Below are 18,139 nucleotides of genomic sequence, written 5' to 3'. Positions count from 1 at the left end.
TTTCCTGAAGAATACTTGGCTTTATTTACAGGAATTCCTATGCTTAGGAGTCCTGGAAATGTGACAAAGTTCCTATGGAAAGGTGGCTCCTTACTTCTAAGCAAAGGATGCTGAACTGCTCTCTTGGAAATCTGCTTGACATGAGGGTGAGGAGAGGGAAGAAGAAATGTTTAAGCCATCTTTGTTGTACTTGGCAAGGCAGTTCAGTTCACTGGGAACACAGAGTACCAATGCTCCAGTGGAGTGCTAAGTAGTATATGTGTGATTACCAGTAAGACTGAATTGTTCTGGAGGCAAAAAATATATTACTCTCTCTGCATAGTAGTTGACTGGGATACAAAGAGGGACACACCAGATTCTGCAAGGTCTAATTCCACTGTGGCAGTCTGAGCCAGAAGGAGACCTGGGCTATGCCAAGACAGCAGCACATATTTAAGTAGGTAGTGGCTCTGTGTCGTGGTTTAAACCCAACCACAAAGCTTGTTCACTCACTCCCCCGCTTTCTTGTCCTCCCCCTGCTCCCGGAGGGACAGAAAGGAGAATCGAAAAGAATGCAACTCCCACAGGTTGAGATAAGAACAGTTTAGTAACTAAGGTATAACACAAATCACTACTGCTACCACCAATAATAATAATGAAAAAGGAAATAACAAGGGGAAAGTATACAACACCTCAACACCAGCCGACCAATAACTCACCCCACTGCCCCCAGCCAAGCACCGACCGATAACTCCTCCAACCCTGCAGTCCCAGCCCTTCCTGGTAACTCTCCCTTACATCCTGGGCATGACATGCTGTGGTATGGAATACCTCTTTGGTCAGTTTGGGTCAGGTGTCCTGTCCCTGCTTCCTCCCAGCTTCCCCTCCTCCCTGGCAGAGCATGAGGCTCAGAAAGTCCTTGGCCAGACCAAACATTTGAGCAGCAACTAAAGACATCGGCGTTATCAGCACTGTTCCCAGGCCAAAAACTCAAAACACAGCACTGCACTAGCTACTTAGAAGGAGAAAAATAACTGCTACTGCTGAACCCAGGACACTGATTCTGCACAAGATGTTTATGAACAGAGACTGGGCACTAAAATCATTGTTTGCTCCTGAACCTCTGCACATGCCAGAGAGGAAACTAGTCACCTCAAGGAATGTAGCTAATCAAGGACAATTCAGTCAGTTTTCCAGAAGTTTTTGAAGTTTTACTTCAAAGATGTAAAATGGTAATTGTTTAAAATTATGGGGAGTAAATGCGTTCCTCTTGAATACATATTTATAACACAGCTAGAGAACTAGAGCTGGGAGCAAAACTTCATCCTTTGTTCCACATAATAGAATCTGAAGTTTAGCATTTGTATGTTGTGTATTGGCTGTCTGTGAGCTTCTAACAGCTGTGGGAAATATTTAGGATACAGACAGAAGGGCAGAATCATGCCTATGGAGACAACTACAGGAAACTTACTACTCATTCAGCAGACATACGATTAAGCTTGAGCCCTAACAACTGATTCACTACTGCACTGCTGCTTGGTGTACTCATTTGCATCAGCATGAAGCACACACCATCCTAACCCAGCCACACTTTACACTTGCATTGCACTCATGCTGCAGAGTGTGCGTCAGTGGGAGCTGGGTCACATGGCTTCACAGCATTTCAGATCCTGTGAAGTGGAACTACCATGCTAGGAAGAAAAGGTTTCAAGTTATTTTGTCTCTGTAAGTGATTTCTGCAAGCACTACAGACAAATAGTAAGGACACCAAAAATTATGAGACACCAGGTGTAATTAGGCTTCATGCACAAATTGAATGCACAAGGCCTTCTTAATAGACTAAAACCCTGCAGGATTCTAAATTGCAACAAGGAGAAAGATGCTGACACTAGGTTTTCTTCTAATTGGTGGTCACTCTAGTGAAGAAGAGTGAAGGACAGAATAAAGAAAGAAAGAGGAAAAATAGAACAGAAAAGCAAGAACATTACCAAACTATCACTTCCAATAAACATATTTACTAGCTTACAAGAAATGCCTCCAGTTTAGACTATAATTATAATCAAAACCAAGTTAATATGCTGGCCCTTAAAGTGAGTAACAGCATGACTAACACTTGTAGTGCAGCCTGGACATGAGTTCTGTTCTATTGAAATGGTGATGGGGTAAAGGGAACAGATGGAATAAAGGTTACAGGTTTTATGCCATTAAGGATATATGTTGTTTCTAAACACACCTGGCTTGGGGATAGTGAGGCCCTGCTTGCTCTAACTTTGCTCTAAAGTTAAAAACTGCTTTTCCACAGGTAGAAGATTCCTCTTGTCTGGGGAATTTAGGTAACACCACACAACTTTAAGAGAACAAAGATGATAGCTAAAATACTGCTCCCTGAGAATCCATTCATCTCCCATTCCCCACATGGAAATTAGAACTAACGTGAATGATCTCTGTAGTTTCTGATTTGCTCTTCTCTCCTTCTGTGTAGGTCTCTGTGTTCAGTTCAGGTCCTCACTGTCTAGAAAGAGCCCACCTTCATATGAGTTAGTATAGCTATTTTGACTGTAGAGGTGGACTTCTGTGGAAACAATTGCAAATGAATAGTTCCTGTTAGTTTTCTATCAATATAAAAGGTATTTCCAATATTTTTTCAATTTCAAAAGAAATTACAGAACAAATATGTACAAAGGCTCCTGTATGGTCTCTGTTAACTTTAGTATAAGTAAGTTAACAGGGTGGGTCTCTATGAGTTTTACAGTGTTCTGATGAAATTACTTTGTCTTAAACCAGAATGATTTGAAGCACATGCTTAGTGTGCATGAAGCACACAAAGCAAGAGAAGGTGCAGGTTGTAGATACTATTTGGGCATGTAAAGACAAGAAAACACTTAAAGGCTTCTGTGCTGAAGCAGTCAACACTTACTATACTCTAGAATCAAAACCAATATGTGTATCTCGTATGTACTCATCTCTCTCACATATACATATACCTTCAACACTGATTGCAGCTGCATTGCAGAAAAATTGTTGATTATTTACTCTACACATTAGCTTTGAGTACAGGGATCATAAGTGATCACTGATAGAGAAAAAGAAACGCATTCATCTGCACAGAGTGTGATTAACATATCCAACAATAGTTTTCAGCTGATACCGAACTACTGGCTTTGGCTTCTTTCTATCAGCTGCTCTAGACAGATGACTTCCAGGATTTAGGAGGAAATCTGTTATGAATTATTTACTTTTATCATTCAGCTAATTTTCTTGTTGCTGTGGTTTCTTCATTATTTTCTATTAAAGCCAAATGATTGTGCTCCAGGACATTCCACAAATGCTGCTATACTGTCATTTTAGGAAATATCATTAAAACAACCTTTACCTTGTTTTCTCCCCGTGACATTTAACTAAGATGCTTTAAAAGAAACATCATTAAAATTGTCAGTTCTTCCCTGGGTGCCTTAAGACTATTCATAGAAACTGTAGTCTTTTGGGGATAACAGAAGCACAGGGCCTTGTTTTCCGTTCATTAACCCCATTTTCCACTGAAGTAACAATATCAACTTTAACACAGGTCTACCAACACTGGGCAAATTCAGGCCTCCTTCCTTTTTTTTTTTTTTTACATTTCTGTATAAATTTCCTACTAGTGAAAGACACCACATTAGAAACATGAGACAGTGAAGTCCTCTACCCAACCTCAAATTATATATAACACAGGAAGCAACTCCACTGCTCCCCTCAAACCTTTCACCACAGTTCCTGATTTTTGTCCTGGCATAATTTATTTTAAGACGACATGGGACAGCACATCCCAAGTAGTACTTGGCCCAGAATAGGAAGTACCAGTTGTGATCACAGTTCTTGAGCTTTTTTGGCTCAGTCATGAGGAAAAAAAAATAGCTTAAGATACCACAGAACACAGAACAGTCAGGGTTGGAAGAGATCTCTGGCAATCACCTGCTCCAAACCCACTCCCCAAAGGAGGGTCAACTAGAGAAGGTTGTCTGGTGCCCCATCCAGTCAGGTTTTGAATAACTCTGCACATGGAGCCTCCACAACCTCTCTGAGCAACCTGTTCCAGTGTCTGATCATACCCACATTAGAAGAGTACTTCTTATGTTTAAATGGAACTTCCTGTTTCAGTTTGTGCCCATAAACGCTTTTCCTGCCACTGAGCACCACTGAGAAGCTTCTGGCTCCATCTTCTTCACTCTCCCCACCATCAGGTATTTACACATATTGATAAGATTCCTTCAGGCTTTCTCTTCTGCAGAATAAACAGTGCTAGGTCTCTCAGTCTCTCAGTCTCTCCTCATATGTCAGATGTACTAGGCCTTTAATGACTTTTGTGGCCCTTTGTTGCCCTCTCTCTCCGACATGTCCATCTCTCTCTTGCACTGGGAAACCCCAAAACTGGACTCCAGTTGTGTTCCACCAACGCTGAGCAGAGAGGAAAGATCACCTCTCTTGACCTGCTAGCAGTGTTTTACCTAATACAGTCTAGATGCTGTTGGCCTTCCTTACCACAAGGGTACATTTCAGAGTTGTTCAGCCTGTTGCCTACCAGAACTTTGGGTCCTCTTTCACAAAGCTGCTTTCCAGCTGGTTGTCCCCAGCATGCACTGGTGCATGAGGTTATTCCTCCCCAGCAACAGGCCTTGGCATTTCCTTTTCTTGAGTTTTATGAGATACCTCTTGAGGTGCCTCCAAATATGAGAGTGATTGTCCTTCCTGTGCTTTTCAGGGAACACTCACAAATTCAAAGATACCCCATTCAGGGAGGCCTCATGCCCATTCAAAGCAACAGTACAAGATCAACTTAAACCCATGCATTTCCCTGCAAACTGTAATTCCTTCCCAGTTTGTTGGTGTTGATATTTCTTTCCCAATCTCCAGTGCTGCAGCCTGGGATCTCACCACACAGACACAATAGGCCACATTTTAAGACTTGGACCTTTACCTTTCCAGAAAGAAGTTTTGACTAGATCTCTCTATCTCATTAATGTAGAGAAACCCTCACATGGTCCTGGTTACCCTAGGGATCTCTGATAAAGATTATCTCCATTCATTCCCTATGTTACCACTTCATTATTCAGTCTGTCCTTATATTCCCTAAAGAGCTATCTTTAGTTATGCAGTTCACATGGCACTGTATCTTCTCATCGTTGAGTTTAAACATAAGGTAGCTTATCCTATGACACTTGAAATTGTAAGAATTTTTCAATCGGATCAACTGAAACTGGATTTGAATGGCTGACCAGATCTTCGTTTAGCCCCATGTATAACTATAAGCTTACTTATCAAGCAGGCCTACTTATTTCGATAGCAGTACTTTTGGTATGGAGCACTGGCTGTTTGATCCTGCATTCATGTCTGCATTTGTCAGTGCCACAGCATCTCATTATGCGATGAAGCAATCCTCATCCACATCTTCCCAGCACAACTTGTAGGAGAACTAGGATATAACATCTGACAAGAAGCAACATGCAGGCTTCTGAGTAGTCCTTGTTCATCTCAAAGAAAGTTCCCACCTCAGCTGACACTAGGGCAGTGAACCCCTGGGGCTTTAAGAAGCATTGCCTGGCACATTATCCATATGCAGTCCTAAGTGGTTTTCTCAAAAGAGCTGGCAGAGACGGAGCAGGGAAAGGAAGGCTTAATGCCAATTTTTTTCACTTGATGCAAATATCAGCCCCCTTGAGTAATAATTTGACATTCCTCAGCAAAGACACACACTGCTTTTAACCTTAAGAAAATTTTGGAGGAATGTGAACTGTTTGGGGTTTTGTCTTCCTATGACGGCAGAGATTTATTTATAGCCAGAAACTGCAGGACAGTTCTCACGTGGCTGCTGAAAATTGAAACAGCATGTAGGGTTTTGTTTTGTTTTGCTTTTATGCCTCTGCTGCTACAATCTCTCCCTGCGTTCCCTAAATCCTTGTTATTGTAACCAGAGCCACATTTTGCATTGCTACAATTGCAGGGTTATGTAAATTCCAAAGGCTTTAAAGGAAAGGGCCTGCAGATTCTGCTCCAGGCCGCAGGGAAGCCAACACAGTTATGCCCAGCATCTAGGGAGGGCAAAGGCATTCATAAACTGTCAACAGAGAGGAAGCCTTCATCTCAACCTCAGCATCAACCTGAAGTTTTCTAAACCTTTTAGAACTTACTGGTTTTGGTTAAATTGATTGTCCTCTCATTTTCAGTGCTGTGCTTTGCTGTGGCAAGGAAAATTTCCTTCAGCCACTTCTTGAAATCTTCATGTCCTCTCTTGCTTCGCATCAGTGTGTAGCGGTTTACCCATGAGAGTCAACAACAGAAAGTTCTACAGGTACAAACTTTTTCAGACTCAAAGAGCTGTATTTTTACAGTCATCATGAAACCATAGTCACTGAAAAGCACTACTTTACTCATTAAGACTTTTATATTAAAAAGGAAATTATACCAGAAGACAATCATACAAAAACAGCAAGAGAACAAAGAGTATGCATCTGATCCCTTGCAAGAAGTCTTTACAGCAAGTAGAGGTGGGAAGAAGTATGATACATACTGAACATCTGTGTGCTTCTGAGTAACCAAGTTGTAATGCTGACACTAGCTGTGCATTTCTGTGTGGGCATGGGCAAGCCAATTCTTGTTTCTGACTCTGTAGTCTCTAAAAGAGGGATAATAACAACTGACTCAGAATCAGTGTTAGAAGGCTCTGCATAAGCTCATTTTAGGACCCAGTGTTTTGACAACTCAGCTAAATGAGAACAATGTTTAGCTCACTTCTCCAGCCTTCCTTCTATTTCAGCTCTAAATCACCATTAGTCATATCATGCTTAGACCTTAGACAAAAACCTAGATTACATTATTCCTGAAGTATGTGGAGGTTTTGCACAACATAGTGCACCCTGATCACTGGAGTGTACTAATAAGAGCTCAGGGAAATTATTGGTTTTGTGAAAAGGTGCAGCAAGAACTCCCTAGCCAGTTCAGCTGACACTGTGAGGAAGGATGAGGCTGTGGCACCACTCCAACCTGCTGCTTTCTATGGCTGCTGAATCTTCCAGGCAACCTTAAGCTTATTGCAGTGGATATGAAAAATCAGGGCTTGCTGCATTGTTTACCCACCTCTTTGGCACAAAGACAACCATGTCAAGTCCTCAGGAAATAAAACCAAAAAAAGCACTGGCTTAGTCCCTTAGAAGGGACATTCCAAGCAATTCCTAAGCTATGATATTTTTAAAACAATCACTATAATAGAAGAGATATATTCAGTAGTGGACAATAGCTCTCACTCAGCTGGTAGTCACTGTTGCTGCACAGGTGGCAATACTTATTATTATGCAGCTGTAGCTGTTAAAATTTTATTAAGACAGGACCCATGTCTGGAAGTGCAGCTACACAGGATCCCTGCACAGCACAGAAGTTTCTACCAGTTTGTCATAAGTGTTTATTTACTTGGAGCCAGGAACTGCTCTGTGGGGCTCTTATCATGACCATCACTGTGACCTTGGGCAAGTGACTGAATGCCTTTGCACCCATAACTGCTTTTGAAGTCCACTGGTGGTGTGGATGCTCAACAATTCTGAATAAACAAGCCCTACAGGTCAAAACCAAAGTCTCTAGAGCTGAGGTGCTTTGGGTCACATCAGAAATTATATGGATTTCGAAAATAAAAACAGAGGCATTCACAGCTAACAAATAGTTTTGTAAATGTGGTTCTATAATTGGCCCAACATGACACAACTCTCATACACAGGGGGTTGGAGTCCAAGGGACCATCTATATTAACACTTTGAGGAAGAAGACAGTTTATTAAGGGTCTGTGTGGAGTCAGAAGCAAGCAGTCAGAAGATGAAGAGAAACCAAAAATCAAAGACAGCTATATTACGCTGTGTCCCATACTCAGTGCACCTAATGATAAGTATCTGAGGATGATGCATTTTACTGAACCAGGTAAAGTACTGACAAAAATCACTACTTTATTCTGTAAGTTATGTTTCTTATTAGGAAACTCTTGAATTTTCTTGAAGATTCAACTCTTGAAGATTCAAGGGAACTCTTGAATCCCTTCTTCTAAGAATAGTTAGGTGCTCAAAAGCACTGAGGAACACAGGCAACAAACTCTGATATCCTATAATGTCAAATTCCACAGATTTTGGTCTTGAACTCAAATCAAAATTGATACATGCCCCTAAATGACCAGCACAGCTTTTTATAGACTTTAGTATCTTATCCAAGCATTAAGCAAGGTAGAGCTTGTTTAGCTTTTGGAACCTGTGAAGTCTACAGCCTATAATTATTGGCCAAACCAGCAGAATAGCTTCCATCTACAACTCATTTTTTTCCTTGAGTTAACAAAACTCTTCCTTGCCTTCTATGCTTGCATATTCAATAGCTCCTACTTGGCTCAGCACAATTAGCAAAGAGGGCAGGAAAAGGGGCCACTTAGTCAGCTCTGATGAATTTTACAGCAGAAGCCCTCCAATAGCTGACACAGTTCAAACAAGGCAAAAGAAAAAATCATGAAACATTGATAAACATAACCAAAGGCTTTTTGACACATCAGACAGGCCCAATGAAACAGATGCATAACAAAATACCCTTACTGAACCAAACGGCAATAAAAGAATGAAATGCCTCTATTGGCACATATGGAATAGGATAGTTCAGTTGGAAGGGGCCTATGATGATCACCTAGTCCAACTGCCTGTTTTAATGATCTCTAATGATTCAACTCAGGTGAGCTGCAAAAGGCAGGCTTGTGCTGTCCTCTCTCTCTACTGCAATCAGCTACACCCAAAAATACCTGGAGGGAAAATGACATCTGACACAGCCATGGTAAAAATGACCCAAACTAAGAAGTGGCAACTCTGAGTGTGTGGGAAAATCTGCAAACAAATCATTAGGTGTGTCAGATATACAAACGCTAATATAATGCAGTGATTACTATACTTCTGCTCAGTGAGTAGGCAAAAATGAGCTTGTTGTTTTAAGAACCATGCACAACGCTGCAAAAACTCAAGACTGGGTACATTTGCCTGGGAGCGGTACCACATTGCTGTGACCCTAAAGCTTCATGGGACACTCAGAACACAGCTGAAGTTGACAGACACAAAACAAATCCAGCATGGTATCTTACTTAACATGGAGACTTTTTAGACTGCTTCTAGGCATCACAGAACTGAGAAAACTACTTCTGTGATACTATGAGTGAATTTCTCAGGCAGCTTCACTGTGACTACAGAGCCCATTATTCCCCACGATTAGCATCACAAAATCCAGTGTGTATGATCCACCTCAAATGGCAAAAGCCTCCAAAATGCTAGTGAGAACTTCAGATTTAAAAGTCCAAACACCACAAATGCATGAACCTAGAAGGCTCATGGACTTACAGTTACACAATCTAAACAGAAAATAAAAAGGCTTATACATCCACATGATGTGGCCGTTTCATTACAAGCAAACAAACAGGTAGGTAGATAGATAGATAGACAGACAGACAGACAGAAGCACACTGGAAAGCACATACCCCAAGTCATGCAAACAGTTAATGGCAGTGGCCAACCCCCAGAAGCAAGCCCAAGATTAACAATGGGAGAATTTCTAATGGAAGTCAAAGATTATTTCCTACTTCTTTGGAGGCATTGCCCAGTATGGCACCAAACTGCCCAGCTCCCTCTAGCTTCTTTGTGAATTAAGTGTATTCCTGAAAGAGCTAAAGAATCCCAAGAGACCATGACTAATGAGTGCCCAAAGGAAAAACGAAGGTTGCCTATCTCTCCCCATCACTGTGTAACCACTTAGCATTCAGTACCCAGAATTGAAAACAGCGTTCCTAGTGTTGTTTCATCATAGCTCAGAGACATATTTCCTCAGCAGGCTGTTTGAATCAAAGACTTAAGGCAGCATCCCTGAAAGAAAAGGCAAAACACAGAGGGGACTTTTTCACCATCTGCTTCCATTTTAATTTGTTGCACTCCCACATGTCACTAGAGCCTGTAGGGTGGTCAATTGAATTCTGTGTCATGTGCATTCATGGGAGTATAGGACTACAAGGTCACCATGTCCTGTTTCCTACAATCACAGACAATTGCACAATAGACACATGGTCCAGTAGACTCCACAGCACATTTATTCCAATACTGTCACACATTAAAACCAGACTTTTCAAGGACCAGTGAGAAACAGAATTAGATAAATTTTCCAGTCTGATGTGAAGCAGCCATGTTCACTCTTAGTTTAAAGAAGTTGACAATGACAAATTACTTCATTGAGCAGATTATATAGTCTCCCTGACCTCTGATATCTGGTTCTAGAGATCATAATTCTGTTATAATTTAGTCCACTCTTACTTGAATATTTATGCTCTGTAGATAAAAATACATACAGCTACAGATAGTATCTTTAAAGTCAAAGTGAGAAAAAATATTGATATCTATGTAATCTGAATTGTATGTTGATATATCTTGCAAAAATAGAGGTTGGTAATTTAAAAATTGACTCTCAGATGAAGTGACATTCTTAAACTGTTTTTTATTTGAAGTACAGTGACACCACATGAAAATGTTAATATATTACGTTAGGTCAGCTTCAGCTTATATTTACAAGTGAGTATTTTCTTAGATAAGGCTCCCATTTCACAGTAGCACAGCTACACTAACAGATGTGTAAATCAGAAAGACTATGGGCCTCTGGAGATGGCCTGATAGATGTGAATGCACTAAACATCACCACGGCAAGTAAGCAGGGGATAAGGCAGTGAGGAGTTGCTTGCTAAATTTTGCCTCTGTTTAAACATAAAACGTGTCATGAAGGGCACAGTAGGACATTTATAGCTTAACGCATGTCCCCCAGCAGGTACTTGAAACTATTCTAGATAAGCCCAGACACAGCTGGAAAACAGTTCATGGGTCCCCCAAGGAAAACTTCACCTACTCAGAAAATGCATCTGTTTTTCTCCCTATAACTTAGTAATGGTGAGTGCCAAAGACTTTGTAACATTCACAGACTGCCTGAAACCTGCTGACAATGAAAGGCTAAGGTCAAGCTTTGTACTTCTGTCATTGGCAACACATTTTAGAGCCTCTACAACAGAACCAGAGAGTCACTCATTGGGATGCCTGACCCACAGGGCAGTAAAAGTATGAAACAAGCAATGAGGGCAAGTTCATATCTCAGTAGGGCACAGTTGGAAGACAGTTCATATTGGCAGGACCCTAGCATAGTTATTACTCTATCCCTGCCTAACAGTGCAGAAGGATGCTGACAGATCAGAGCACAGGCGAGAACAAAACCAACTGTCTCTCTGTGCATTCAGCTGTTTGTTAGAAATATAGTTTAATTGGTTCCTGCTGTATACTTGGCTGCAAAAGTAGCAAAGGACTGAAGTCCCCTCGTGTTTGGTCAAGATTTTGCTTTCTTTCATCTGTTGTGCAGATGCTGATGGGGTCACCTGCCTAGAGGGGGTCAGGATTCTGCCAAATGGATTCAAGCAGGGCACTCACAGTCCAGACATCCCATCTTAATGGTCAGTGACTCAGTGAGAAAACCAAGACTGTCTGCACTAGTGGATGGTCCCCATTCCTGGCAACATTCGTAAGAAAGAATGATATCCTGGCAAACCTTTTCTAGAGATGTCTGCTTTTTAATCTAGCAAATAAACCCATTCTACCTAGTTAGGGCAGATCTCTTAAAATCATTATCAGCAGTACCCAAGTTTCATACTCTTCATGTAGGCAAAAAATTAAATGAAGGCAGAGAGTAGGAAGAACTGAGGATTATAACTACAGGCTCTGGGAAGATACAGGGGAGGGAGAAAGAAATGGGAGTAGTACCCACTCTACAGTAGGGCCATATATTTGCATTCTGGGAGAAGAAGGATGTTGGTGAATATACGGATTCTCTAGCAGGCACGAGGCTACATGTGCCAATTATAAAGATGTTGTTATAATATTTTAGTTTAATTGTTATTATTTTGTTAAACTAACACTTCAGAGGACATAAAGATAGCTAAAAACAAAAATATGGGTCTCTAGCCCACCTGCAGTGAGAGTATTTAAATGACAGTACACATGACTGTTAGGTTGCAGGCATCTAAGAAAGCTGTGCCTCAGTTTCCCCAAATGCTAAATCCATTAATATTTGTAAAGTGCTTGGAAATTTTCCAAAGGAAAGCGCTGAATGCAAAGAATAGATTGCTAACTTTAATTATATATATGTTACTTATCCTCACATATCTATACAGTGTATGATTGCAGAAAAGAAAATATGCTCCACATTTACTAGTTAAATAGGAACTGTCCATTGAGATCACCCCAGTTTTATCAGAAACAGTCTGGCTAATGAGCATATGATACCCACAGCACTCAGGGTTTAATCTTAAATCACTGGAAGTACAGAATTTTCTGTATTGTAGGCTGAAGATTCATTGACCACATGTTTTCAGAGGGACTGGACTGTTATAACATTCTTGGGGAAAAAACAGCCACACGTTAGAAGGAAATCATTTTACACTTCTACAAGAGTCCAGGAAACTTCTACTCACAGATCAGCAGAAGCAAGGATGCTTATACAGCTCCACAGCTGTTTCATTCCTTCTTGGAAAGGTTGCTCCCTTCAACCTGACAAGGAAAGGAGCAGATTTGGCAGGCTGACGCAGAGCAACATGGAATTCCCACGTATTTCTGTCACAGCCTTCTGGAGATTTGAAAGAAAACAGATGACAGTGCAGGACCAAGATCGTGCAAAGAGATTAATGATTTTTCAAGACCAGCCTGAAACACCTAAAAATAGCCCTTTTTTTTAAAGCACGGAGCTTTCCTGGAAAATGGAAGCACTCAAAATATCTGTTATTTATGAAAATATCAGCAGCAATGATACGATACTACTGATGAGTAAGCCTACTTGAAATGTTCAGATTTAGAGAAATAGTTAAACGCAAAGGAAAATGCAAAACACTCCTAAAAGTAACTGGAGGGGGCTAGCAATTAAATAATTTCTAAAAGAAAAAATTGTCACTTTGTAATCTACTTTTGAACTGGGGAACAAGGAGAGATGATGGTCACTTTTTTCACTGACAAAGAGACAGACACGTTCTAAAAATGAAGGTAGTTTCTTCACGTGCATTTCTGACACTTAAAGGACTGTAAAATGTGAATAATTTTCTGGAGTTTTGTAATGTACCTGGTCAGGTTCTTCAGGCTACATCTTACAGAAACAACTGTTTCTCTCTTGCAGAATAGCTGAAACATCAGAGGTTCTTTACAGTTTTCTCTCTCAAAGACCACAGGAATAAAAAAAGTGACTACATAGAGTCAGATCAGAAGCCTATCTAAACCAGTGCCCTATCTCCAAGTAATGGTCAGCTGCAGATGGTTAGGGTAAGCATATAAATATACCATATATAGTCTGATCCTACCCCTGCTAAATCCTTTTAGTTGTTTAGGACTTGGAGATGGGAGTACAGCCAGATTATCCTGTTTCATAGCTACCAATAGACCCATCCTCCAAGATTTTTCATCTCTTCCCACAGATTTGTCTTGGGAGAAGGGAATCTTGCCACGTGAAATGAAACCCTTGAAATGTATCTTTGCATGACTTGTTGACAATGAAATCCAATCTGGATTGTGCTCCTTGGCAGAAATGTTCCTCCCCCTTTTGTGTGTGTGTATTTAATTTATGAAAACATCCTGGGAACAGCTCTTCCAACCATATCTAAAAAGTTAAATTGGACCTGAGCACTTTCTTCAAGGATGAAGAGAGTACCGTGTAGATTTCCATCTCTTAAGACGTCATGGCTCATTAATTCAATTTTCAAGCAGATAAAATCATAGTCCCTCCAAACATCAAACAAAATACAAAGTCCCCCAAATCAGTCTTGTTCACTACCTGGAATAATAAAAGCCATAACAGTAAAAATTAGTCCTTGTTTATGCCTCCTTAAAAAAGGTAATATACCAAAGAGGCAGAATAGAGTTGCTGGGTCTCACAAATCAGCTTTTTCCCCAATTCAAAGAAGAGCTGGGCTTCCACATGCACTGCCTGAATTTAAGTCATCTTAGGACACAGTGAAGAGAAAAATACTCTTCAACAAAAACAAATGTGAACTTCAAAGCTCATGAGCAGAAATACCAACTTCAGTAATTATTAGTTTGAAGCCAGCAGAACTGGGAAGTGTGAAGCACTTGTTATTCAGGGAGGGAGCCTGTTCCTTTCTTGCTGCCAAAATTTTACTCAGTTCCTCAAGGTTACCCCATTAACATTTTCATACAGTCTAAACACATCCTTCTGATCTCCAGCTCCCACTCCTTGCATTCCTGCAACCCTTCTGATCTCCTCCGTTTCTTATCTACTTCCTTCTTTCCACCTTAAGTGTCTGTAATTCCTAACTCCACAGAAACCTTATTACTCAAACAAGCCTGTCATACTCTCAGAATAACTTTTATACAAAATCTAAAACCCATTAACTTCTCCTTGTCAGATATGTTACTCCATGTTGTCCCAAGTCTAGAAAACTCTTCCTACCAGAAGACATTATCTGACATCATAGAAATCACAAGAGAAGATAAAATCTCAAGTGTTGAAGTGAAACACTGAAAATATAAATCTGACATGGAACATGGACTGTGGGCAACCTAAAAACTGGTCACAAAGCTTAAGGGAGGGGAAAGCCCATTTGACCATCATCAGGTACACATTTAACACACAACACTCAGAAAGCCTGATGCTGCACTACTGCTCAGCATATGATGTGTTTGTGGGGATGTGGCTGTGTGGTTCTCAGCAAATCAAAGCTGTGTACATCCTGGACATGTCAAGGGAAACAGAATGTGGGTACAGAACAGATATACCAAAGCTCATGGGAGCTTACAGCAACCTAGGACTCATTCCTCTGCGACTTTTACTGCTATAAAACAGCAGTAGCTTTACTGACTCTCAGGGAGGGTCACACTGCTGTAAAAAGTATGTGAGAAGAATCATCCACTATGTAGATTTGTTCAAGTCAGCCAACATTTCAAAAGCAGCTTATAATTTTGGCTGTCTCAATTTTTGACTGTCTTGGTGCCTTAACAAAACACTATAAATAAAGAGCCAAAATTACAGGTTACTTTGCACAACTTAGGCCTCAGTTTCTCTGGACCAAACGCTGATGCTACTTGAGCTTACTTGTAATTGAAGCCTGGAATAAGTTTCTTGAACAATACAAAGCTACAAAAAACTTTCACTGGTACAGATGAGAGCAGACTTGCACTGTCAGTGCCTCAGGTCACTCACTACAACTCTGAAGATACTGGGCCAAATCCTCAGCTGGAACACATTTGTCATAAGTACAGTGGACCCCTCACTCCTATTTGACCTGGCTGAGAATCCAACACAATAAATCCCATTTAACTAATTTACATAGCATTATGAAATTTAATACCTACAGAGAGCTTGGAAGATGACAAGTCCTCAGCCTGATTGATAATGACTGAGTAGTGCCAAAACCAAAGTAACTCCACTGTTAAACTGAATTGCAGAAAGATGAGAAATTAATCAGATCTACTGCATACTGCCACCAGTTTTCTGCAAATGCCTTAGTTCAAATGAATGTGAACACAACTGGTAAATGGAAAAGCCATGAGAGACACTACTGTCAATCATTAACACACCAAAAAGCACTGGAAAATACATGTAAATGCTTTCATACAATAAAAATTTGAGCAGTCAGCTTCCTTTTAATTCAGGAACACGCTGTTCTTGCCTGAGGGCTTCAAGGGCAGGGAAGGGAGAGAGGGTCAGCTCTCCATAGGACTGACCCAGGTTTGAAAATTCACAGTGATTAAAGTGCTGAGAGCCAAACCTCCCACACATCCTTCCCCTAAGTGTCAGGAAATGGTGTCCCCTGATTGCTCAATCGCTAGGTCAGATGGCTGGCCTGAAGGGATTAGCTGGGTTTCTGGGATTCCACTGGACGTTGGGGGAATTTTTTGTCAACTAAGGCAGATGGAGCAAAACCAAACTATCTGGGAGATGCCTTCAAGATGCTATTCAGCTCTTGCCATGCCTCCCTGCCAATAAAACACAGTCAGTGCACACCATGTCTGGACTTGGTAAGAAAAATTTTTGCAACTGATTTCAAGATGCACCAAATGATCTCCATGACACGTAAGGAGCACAACTGAAATAAACAGCAGCAATAGCATCATCTAAGTGATACAGTGTGGTAAGACCACTAGGATATCTAGAGAATTTACTTACTCAGCTCTATGAAACTGTAAGATTGCACTTCATAACACATAATATAGACTTTTAAAACCTCAGGGTTGCATTGTGACTGTCATAAGCTCCAACAGGGAACTGCTTTCAGTTGCACAAAGCAAAAGTGAAAAGATGCTTGCCCTGTCCATATAGCGTGTTTCTTTTGCTTCCAGGGTCAGTGTCCACCAGCAGAACTAGCAATTTTCTGGATTGTATAGCCTCATTCAAACTCAAGGATTCTGAGAGATGACCCATGCACTCTCATGAGACACTAAATTTATCTCCCCCGCCATTCCTCCTCCCACCCTTCCACTCTGTGCATTTTTCCTCCTGAACCATGACTAAGAGCCCTTGCAAGCCAGGCTTGCAAATCCTTGCAGGTAGTATCGCTCACTAGTGGGAGGATAGAGAGAGGAATCATGAGACAGAAAGAAAGCAGGCAGCTTAAAACACCCCAAAATCTGGAATTATCTCCTCCCTTAGCTCCTCTTCTCACCCCCTCAGCTTTCAGCAGTTCTGTATGTATTATTCTTGCATTGCCCAATACACTTTAGACAGACTAACTGCTGAAGCAGGTAAAAGTGTCTGTGGCTCCCAGACACTTGTCTTGGCTGTGACAGCTCTTAAGCTTGTGTTAGAGCATACAGGTTCCTAACATTTCACTGTATTTCTCAAGGATTTATTTTCTGTCACATTGCCAGCCAATGTGATTAGGCTGTTGCTAAGAAAATAAAGCAGTTTCTTGGGAAAGGAGCTGTTAGGCTACTGGAAACAAAGTATAATAAGAAATGAATGGGGGAGAGGAAGAGGATTCTGATATGTCATGGTAAAGCAGATCAGATCCAAAATGATTCCTTCCAAGTCTAGCGATTTCACCTCCAAAGTACATCCCTGCAGGATCTAGCTCTGAGAATATATGCTCCCTTACACATGCAGTCAGTACAGCTGCTTTTTCCCCAGCTCAGCCTAGCTTGCTTTACATGGCATGGCATCTCCTACTGGGTATTAGACCTTGAACATCTGCCCAGTAAAGGCCACCCCCATTACATTAGCCAGCACAATGGTTACATCAACCTGCTGTTGCACTCAGCACAGCTAACTAGACTCTCCTACTTCATTTTGCAGGGGAGATTGCTGCACAACTCCCTCCCAATCCTCACCTTTCCTCCTTTACTTCCCTTTCCCGGCCCCACCAATCCACTCTGCCACTCTCAAGAGGAAAAGTGTTTGCAGACTTACTCCATTAGCAAAACGACTCAGCCCAAGGAGCGCCGACTTGCAATGGCCTTTCTTGTGACTGCTTGTTAGCTGAAGGCAATTACTAAGAACACGGAGCGTTATATTGTGCAATTCACATAGCTTCTGCTTCTCAGCCCAGATTTGTGTTTATGTCCAAGGGCGTCATCCTTCCTAACAGCAATTGCACAGACCAAACACCCTCTCACTGGCAAAGAACTTTCTAAAGCTACAAGTGCTAGCTAAGTATGTAAGTTTTACACAGGAGGCATTAAACTCTTGCACCTGCCTGGGGAAATGAGCTGTTTCTGTCATGGGTCTCATTAGAAAAGATGCCAGTGAAGAGGACAGCTGCCTCTACAGCTGTTGCCAGAACTACTCCCATCTCTGCTTGGGGAAGGAAGCTGGGACATCCAGGTGTGAGATGGGGGAAGGTAAGGTTAATTACATGAATGCAGCACTGAATTTTAATTGTAAATAAATACAGCTGAGCACCCCAATGAAACACTGCCTTCTTATGGAGAGGGCTTGGGAATATCTGAAATGCTGAGGTAAAAATAATAACAAAAAGACATTATTAAGAATCATTGGGACTTACACTATGTGTCTGTAGCAGTACCTCTGCAGGTTTCTCATGGAGAGATTCTCCTTGTAGTAGCTGCCTCCTTCAAGTATGACCCTATTACACCTAGGGTTTGGC

At 41.2% G+C, this 18,139-nt stretch overlaps 1 protein-coding gene across 1 annotated transcript in view; it reads right to left on the bottom strand.

Annotated features, from left to right (window-relative positions):
• Window positions 1-17,616, bottom strand: part of DAAM2 (dishevelled associated activator of morphogenesis 2) — a 199,882-nt gene extending 182,266 nt beyond the window's left edge. Inside the window, exon 1 of the mRNA XM_065680033.1 lies at window positions 17,443-17,616. The gene's annotated coding sequence lies outside the window, so the exon portion shown is untranslated. The remainder of the gene's footprint in view (window positions 1-17,442) is intronic.
• Between the last annotated feature and the right edge of the window lie 523 nt (window positions 17,617-18,139).

This window comes from Lathamus discolor, chromosome 5 (genome assembly GCF_037157495.1).
Source record: "Lathamus discolor isolate bLatDis1 chromosome 5, bLatDis1.hap1, whole genome shotgun sequence".
NCBI classification, from domain to species: Eukaryota; Metazoa; Chordata; class Aves; order Psittaciformes; family Psittacidae; genus Lathamus; species Lathamus discolor.
Note: the sequence above shows the minus strand (reverse complement) of the source record. Positions and strands in the feature narration are given on the sequence as shown.